Raw genomic sequence first — 8,146 nt, forward strand, 5'->3', positions numbered from 1 at the left:
ATTTCAATTAATTGTTTGAATTCAAATAAGTCCTTCACTCTTGCATATTCAGCATGAGAAGGCCTTTTAAATGCTTGTCATAAATAACGCCCAAATATTTATAAGACGAAATATTTTTAATACTTTCACAAGAGTGAATTCATTCATTCAATTCATTGTTATAACTAAGTTGTTCATGGCATAGTCTGTAGACTCCGTGAGAGAAATGGGCATAAATTGAGTTTTTGAGGTATTCAGTGAAAGATTAGTTTGATGAAACCCTTTTTTTAAGACCATGATGTCATATACAGCTTTAGAACAAGCACCAACCCAATCGTTACCTTTAATTAAAATAAGCTTGCCATCGGCAAGTAACACAGGTTTACCATCCAGATTTGATTTAGAAATATTGCTTAGGTGTATAAAAAAGAAAATTGGGCCCAGCGTACTACCCTGAACAACTACGTAGTCCACTGGAAGCGCCTCTCTCTCGGTCCCACAGACATCCACGGTATGTAGCCTATTGTGAGGTAGCTTGTTAAAGAAAAGACCTGATACCTGACTGCGTACTAATGAGTGGAGATGCTCTCTATGCATATATAAACTCCTTAATTATAATCGACTAGGTTTCAAAACCATTTAGGTGAATGGGATGAAAACCACTGTTCACTATATATTCTGGGGAAGAATAGTTTGTTAACTTCTGATTAACTCAAGGTCATAAATGCAAGAATCCTAATTCTACTTATATTATGTTTAAAAAAAACTAGATTACATTATTGTTACTTTTAACAGCCCTATCTTTTGTTTAAGATTGTTCTGTTTTCCTAAAAACATCATATTAGGCATATTTCAATGTAAAAGTACCTATTTAATGTATAAAAAACTGACAACACGAAGTAATAATGTACAAAACTTAAATCTATGAATAAGAGAAGTCCTTAAAATATTTCATCTTTGTAAAACAGAAACATGGGTCAGCAACTAAATTTTTAGTCGACCATTACAAATCTGTCAAAGTAATTGCATATTCTTTGATTTTAACAAAGCGAAGAGCTTGTGCTCAGATAAAGATGGGTTTAAAAGAAAACGTAAAAAAAGTTTAATCGGTTCTTATACAAATCTGATACCCTCTGTCTCTCATAAATAAGTGCAAAATAAATAATAATAGATATTCCTACTACCCCGTTTTTCTCTTGACTTTAGTTTTTTTTAACTTACACACGTAGTGTTATTTTTGTCTTGCCTATGTATTTCATATCAGTTTTAACACTGTAACTTTAACACTATACTGTAAACACATTTTTTGAGTTCGGCGTGTCATTTTTGGCACAAAATTATTTTTAATTTTTAAAACCTTCTGCCTATATTTATATGTTTCCTTATATTTCCGACACATAAGGGATTGACATATAATTAAAACTGTTTTCGTAAAACACAAAAAATTAAAAAAGTAAGTAAATCAGATCACAACACTCAGTCAGAAACTGAAGATAAATAAAATGTATCAACTCTTTACTGAAGACAAAAATAAAAAAGGATTAACGGAAACATCTAATACTGCTCGAAGTTGTTGTTTTGAAGATCACCGCATTAAATGGGATGAGGCCATAATAAGCCACAAGGAAAATATTTTAAAACGTAAACTTATTGTGGTTTCATACATAAGTCAACCTTCTGTTAATGTTAGGCCAATTTTGTTACTAATATTTTAAAAAATTAACTAGTACTGAATTAACCTACACAAATTGTAACAAAATTAATTATTCTTCTTCACACCAAGAACTACTATCTATGTATCAATTCACGTCTATGGGATGTTTCTATTAAGAATTATCGCAAAGACGGGTCGATGGACAAATTGAGAGATTACGGACTGTCTTTTGACTTTTGACTCCAAAATTAATAATATTCCTTCGCACCAAGAGCTACTACCTATGTATCAAGTTGTCTATAGGACTTTTCTATCAAGATTTATAGCAAATACGGACAGATGGACAAACATATAGACCGGAAGGATTACCCTTAATCTCTTAAATCCGAAATCAATAGGGTTCTTTCTTAGACCAAGAGTATCTTGTTAAGACGGACATGCTGGGGCCTTAACAATGCGCCACCATTCGTATTTTGTAAGATGAAACTCTCATGCATAATACCTAATGCCATGGCACATAAACTGGGAAGCACAATAGTAGTTGAACTGTTGTAGTTGTATTGCCAATTAATGATATGAGAGAATACCTTTGCAGGTCACAGTCTATGAGAACTCTCATAAATATTGTTGGCAAGAAGCTATTAAAAATAATTTTACCGAAAGAGACGATGGTAGGCAGCTATTTATGTCTAAGGAAATTAACACAAATTTGTAAACATCTGTTACTTTTTAGGGTACCAAGCCAACCGCTCTGAAGCCCTTCCAGATTAGATGCTTTGAAAACCTTCTTAAGCGAAGTTTATCAGGTTTTTTTTGATTCAGCAGTATGGAGCGTTATGCGACTTATAACCTACAAAATAGAACCTCATAACATGTTTTTAAAGTTTATGTATCACTTAGACGGATAGTTTAAGATTGTGTAATCGTTCTTGGTTAGGTTTTTTTACTATACAGCCATAGATAGCTCAAAGGTAACTTTTTCGAGGTCAGAAAATATAAAAAATATCATTCCATAAAACCCGTAAACGTTTAAATAATAATTATTGCCATTTTAAAACGGGCGCTTGAAAAACGGTTGAAGAAAATAATGTAAATTTTTACAGTAAGAAAATAAATTATGACAAAGGATTAGTATGTTTTATTTGTAATGAATTATGAATAAAACTAATGACTTTTGTATATTTTTAATTGTATGTCTCGTTTTATACACGTTCTGCAATAACTTGTGTTTTTATCTTCATATTATTTTCTTTAGTTCTAATTTCCAGATTACCAAGGTATTTCCAAACATTCTACATAGCATGCCATCAATTCCTTATGGAATCATAATAAAATTGTTTATTCCCCCGCATCTAGAGAAGATATATTAGGGGCTTGTTGCTAAAAATTATTTTTTTTAATTAACAGTTCGGCACTCCAACCGAGAACCGAGTACACCAACTTAAGAAACCTTGTACCATCAAGAAGCACTTCTTTCCAACCTATGATTCAATGCATAAGTTTAAAGATACTCCCCAATTGCAAATATTTAACTATGTGAATTATTTTAATACAAATATACCAATACAATAGGATTCAGCCCTCCAAAAGTGATGACGCAATATGCATACAGCTGTGATATTGCCTAAGAACGCCTTGCTCTTGGATTTGTTTACAAATACACTTTTTGAAAGGTTGTAAAATTAAACTTGGAGGAATATAAAAATTCTACTCGTATTCGGTGTACTATGTTTCTTGGATTTCTTAATTTTATACTAGTCTGACGATCACATATCGGACCGCCAGATATCCGGGGTTTCCTCTTTAAAAGGAAACTATTTTTCGTTAAAATTATATTACTTTTCTTTATACAGAGTGATTACAAGTTCGTAATTCCGGAAATTTCTCCAAAAATATTTTGGGAATTTGATCTTAGGGTAAATACAAATATAATATAGACACGGGTCAGAAATGCTTAGTTCATCGTCTGTCTGTATGTATGTGTTTTTTAGATTTTTATTTATTTATCTTAGGAAACAGTATAGATAAAAAACTCAAATTCTGCACAATTTGTTTCTTACAGTCACCATTTAATATAAAAATAATATTATATCATCATAGCACGTTTCAAGATGATGAAGGGATGAAGTTTTGAAGTTTAATACCGTATAAACCAATAAAATTATAAGAATAAACATTTGAACACGTTTGTAGTTTTTATTTGTACAATGTACATTTCGGATCGGTAAAGGTAAGTAAATTAAGTAAATAAATAATTGAAACGAAATTGACATGTTTTAACTACCTTGGTGGCTAAAATTTTGCATTCAATTTGTATATGTAAACAATTTATTTAGTTTAAAAGTCTATCAAATAATAAATTTGTTGTTAACAAACCTTTGTTATTTAATAGTTATTAATATATTTTAACTATCTTGTTAGCTAAATTTTGTATTTAGTTTTTATATGTAATTAATTTATACGTTTAAAAGTCTGCCAAATAATACATTTTTTGTTAAGAAATGTTGCCATTTAATAATTATGAAAAATTTATTATTGGTTACTTGGTACTTAATATAATTTTTTAATAATAAAGATTTGTTGCACTTAATTACAAAAATTTGGTCAGCAAAATCATAAACATTTGTCACTAAACAATGTAGATATAAGCTCTTAACTGCTGAAATGCACGGAAAAATCATTATTGTTCGCATGTTTACGGCATCAATAAACGTGAGTTACAACAATGTTAAAATCTTATATCTACTTTATTTACTGGTCGATTTTTATGTTTTTGGTAGTTCTAGATCTCTTTAACTTAATTTGTTTTAATAACTTATACTAAGATGGCATAGAATGTTGTATTTTATGCTGAAAATAACACATAGCCATCAAATAATTTAAAATATTTCATAAAGTAAGTTTACACAAGGTTTGCAGCACTTACTCAACTTTCTAATGTTAACGTCAGTGGGTCTCACTGATTTTTTTAGGTGTCCGCACCATGAACAGTAAAGGTCAGCAGCCATTGTTCCATCATCCAGTGACAAATTTTTGTCTCAGTGAATTGTTTAGGTGTCCGCTCTATGAACAGTAAGTTACAAAAGGTTCCTTTGTTTAAGCCTTCAATGATTCCGTTAGCCTCATGGATTGTTTAGATGTAGGCTGTATGAACAGTATGTTACAAAAGGTCAGCAGCCCTTGTTCAATCCTCCAGTGACAAATTTTTGTCTCAGTGAATTGTTTAGGTGTCCGCACCAAGAACAGTACGTTACAAAAGGTCAGCAGCCCTTGTTCAATCCTCCAGTGACAAATTTTTGTCTCAGTGAATTGTTTAGGTGTCCGCTCTATGAACAGTAAGTTACAAAAGGTTCCTTTGTTTAAGCCTTCAATGATTCCGTTAGCCTCATGGATTGTTTAGATGTAGGCTGTATGAACAGTATGTTACAAAAGGTCAGCATAACTTGTTCTACCCTCCAGTAACAATTTTGTCTCAGTGAATTGTTTAGGTGTCCGCTCTATGAACAGTAAGTTACAAAAGGTTGCTTTGTTTAAGCCTTCAATGATTCCGTTAGCCTCACTGGATTGTTTAGATGTAGGCTGTATGAACAGTATGTTACAAAAGGTCAGCAGCCCTTGTTCAATCCTCCAGTAACAAATTTTTGTCTCAGTGAATTGTTTAGGTGTCCGCTCTATGAACAGTAAGTTACAAAAGGTTCCTTTGTTTAAGCCTTCAATGATTCCGTTAGCCTCACTGGATTGTTTGCATGTAGGCTGTATGAACAGTATGTTACAAAAGGTCAGCATAACTTGTTCTACCCTCCAGTAACAATTTTGTCTCAGTGAATTGTTTAGGTGTCCGTTCTATGAACAGTAAGTTACAAAAGGTTCCTTTGTTTAAGCCTTCAATGATTCCGTTAGCCTCACTGGATTGTTTAGATGTAGGCTGTATGAACAGTATGTTACAAAAGGTCAGCATAACTTGTTCTACCCTCCAGTAACAATTTTGTCTCAGTGAATTGTTTAGGTGTCCGTTCTATGAACAGTAAGTTACAAAAGGTTCCTTTGTTTAAGCCTTCAATGATTCCGTTAGCCTCACTGGATTGTTTAGATGTAGGCTGTATGAACAGTATGTTACAAAAGGTCAGCAGCCCTTGTTCAACTCTCTAATGACAAATTTTTGTCTCACTGGATTGTTTAGGTGTCCGCTCTATGAACAGTAAGTTACAAAAGGTCAGCAGCCCTTGTTCAATCCTCCAGTGACAAATTTTTGTCTCAGTGAATTGTTTAGGTGTCCGCCCCAAGAACAGTAAGTTACAAAAGGTCAGCAGCCCTTTTTCAACTCTCTAATGAAAAATTTTTGTCTCACTGGATTGTTTAGGTGACCGTTCTATGAACAGTAAGTTACAAAAGGTCAACATCCCTTGTTCAAACTTTCAATGAATCTGTTTTGCTCCACTGGATTGTTTAGGCGTAAGATCTACGAAAAATAATTTAAAAGGTCAGTAGCCCTTTCAAGTTTTCAATTATTCTGTTAATCTCACTGGATTGTTTAGGCGTAAGCTCTACGAAGAATAAGTTACAAATGGTCAGCGTCCCAACCTTTCAGTGTTGAAATCTAATTGTCTCACTGTTTTTTTTTTCTTAGATTATTTATTGTTCATATAAATACAAGAATATTTCTTGTTGTTTTACTATGAAGTATCTACTAAGGGTAGTTGATTACATTCGAATACAAAAACAATTTTATAAGAAACAATAACTTGTACGTATATATAGATGTAACCTCACGCAGTTTAGACCGTGTTTCAATAGCAGTTTCCATACTCTCATAATGCGTTGGATTTCATGGAAATGAATCGACTTCATATTATTTATCCAAACAAATACTATATTTGCCTGATTCATTATATGTTTTATTTAATACATTTTTAAAGTTCAGTCCATTAATTACATCCAGAAATTAATAGCTCCAATTAATCCATCATTAATTACTTGAGTCTGCGCATAGGCACAGCCAATGCAGGCTTATTTCCCAAGAATAATGCTTTTCCTTGTAATTTATATTTTCTTAAGTTACTTAATAATACTTATGTGGTTTTAAAATCGCTTCAATCATGCAGCTCTCTTTTTAAAATTAATGCTGTAAGAATATTATTTTTTTTTATGTTATTAGTGAGATAAAGTTTATTCATTTGCTTGTTAATTTATTTATTTTGTAATTTATTCCCCCATGTTTCTTTTGTGTTGAAACAAAATTTAAATGTGGGGTATTTTATAAAAATATCAATTTTTATTCAGTTAGTGTTCTTGATTCAACAAGTTACGGAGTTTACTGTCATCCTTAATTTTAATTATTATTTACTTATCCAATATCTAACTTAGTGAGTTTATTTAATCAATGTAAGATGAAAAATACATTCATGAAAATTTTGAGGTTTCAAAATGTTATCATTACGAAAATTATAATTTAATTGGTTTATTTTGAATTATTTTAAATAGTTATTTGACAAGTTATAAAACACGTAATTCGTGTTTTAAATAATCTCTTGTGTGTTCATTCTTTTAATCATTTAATTAAATGACTTACAATTCAAACTGGTGAAAAATAAATCTTTACTAGCTATTAATTTAGTTGTGGTATTTGTACTGATTATATTTTGTTATTATAGAGTTACAGGTTGCTAAAAAAACTTTAACTTTCAATTAGTTGTTATATTTTACGTGCCGTATGAGGTAAGTTATAAAAATACTTTTAGAACACTCAAAAGTCGGAACACATGAGTTAAAGTTTTGTTCTTAAAAACAGTATAACACATGGAGGTGTTCAAACAGGAATGTTCTCGCTGACAAAATAACAATTTTATCAGTTTCATCAGAATTATATCTGAAAAGTTTATAAAGAAGTAAACGTTTATCATTTGTTTATAACCTGCCATAGTTTTTTAACTATAGCTAAATTTCTTTGTGAATTTCCTCGTCTCTCAACAATGAATAGTTTGATGTTTTGAGTCGTCCAACAGGTGCCAAGTCGGGGTTGCACATAGACAACTCGGCGGAAAGATCTGGAAAGTTGGAAAACAAAAGGGGTAGCAGTCAAGGACTTACCACAAGACCGACTGCCCTCTCCCGCACCGTCACATGTTCGAGTCCAGGCACTGACCTGGCACTGGCACTGACCGAGACTGAGCCAACAGGTAGTGCCGGGCCGAGTCTCGTGACGTCAGAGCTAACCTCGCGCCCCATTGGCTGCACTCGCGCATGCGCACTACCCCTGCTCAATAATACGCTTAATAAATCATCCCCGAGCAACAAGTTCGTCTCCACTCACAGGGTTGTAATAAACCGTGTTCAACTCACTCGATCGCTTTGTCCCGACCTTTTAGTCTCATTAGTGGGAACTCTCGTTTCTTACCGAGGGTAGGCAACCTGTTGAGTTCTAGGCGACCCCCGTACAGCATTTGCATTTAAATTAAGCCATCACTTTTTAGATCGATCGAGCTCGGAAATGTGAATAAATTGGATGTTTTTGGA

General features: G+C 32.6%; 1 protein-coding gene across 1 annotated transcript in view; it reads right to left on the reverse strand.

Moving 5' to 3' along the window:
• Positions 1–7,788, reverse strand: part of LOC124366683 (ras-specific guanine nucleotide-releasing factor 1-like) — a 191,202-nt gene extending 183,414 nt beyond the window's left edge. The window contains exon 1 of the mRNA XM_046823283.1: positions 7,721–7,788. The gene's annotated coding sequence lies outside the window, so the exon portion shown is untranslated. The remainder of the gene's footprint in view (positions 1–7,720) is intronic.
• Between the last annotated feature and the right edge of the window lie 358 nt (positions 7,789–8,146).

Source organism: Homalodisca vitripennis, chromosome 7, assembly GCF_021130785.1.
Source record: "Homalodisca vitripennis isolate AUS2020 chromosome 7, UT_GWSS_2.1, whole genome shotgun sequence".
NCBI lineage: Eukaryota > Metazoa > Arthropoda > Insecta > Hemiptera > Cicadellidae > Homalodisca > Homalodisca vitripennis.